Raw genomic sequence first — 323 nt, 5'->3', positions numbered from 1 at the left:
TAAAATATATATTGAAACACAAAATATACGTCTATTAAAAATAAGTTAAATACACATATAATAATTATACAAAAATACATGTAGACTGATCTTTGGTATAAGTTTTTAGTGACAGTCAATTAACCAGTCAATATGTTTTATACAACTCTACTATATTTTATCTGTTTTCATTCACATGTATCTTGATAATCATGGACTCAGGACTCTCATATTAATGTTCAAAATAATATGTGAATAATAGGGCTAAGAGAAAAAAAAATTCCTTAATTAACTACCCTGCATTGCTAATTATATATGTACGCACTACAATGGTAATCGGCTAA

The sequence above is a fragment of the Arachis ipaensis genome, chromosome B07, assembly GCF_000816755.2.
Source record: "Arachis ipaensis cultivar K30076 chromosome B07, Araip1.1, whole genome shotgun sequence".
Lineage (NCBI taxonomy): Eukaryota > Viridiplantae > Streptophyta > Magnoliopsida > Fabales > Fabaceae > Arachis > Arachis ipaensis.
This window is presented reverse-complemented; position numbering follows the sequence as displayed.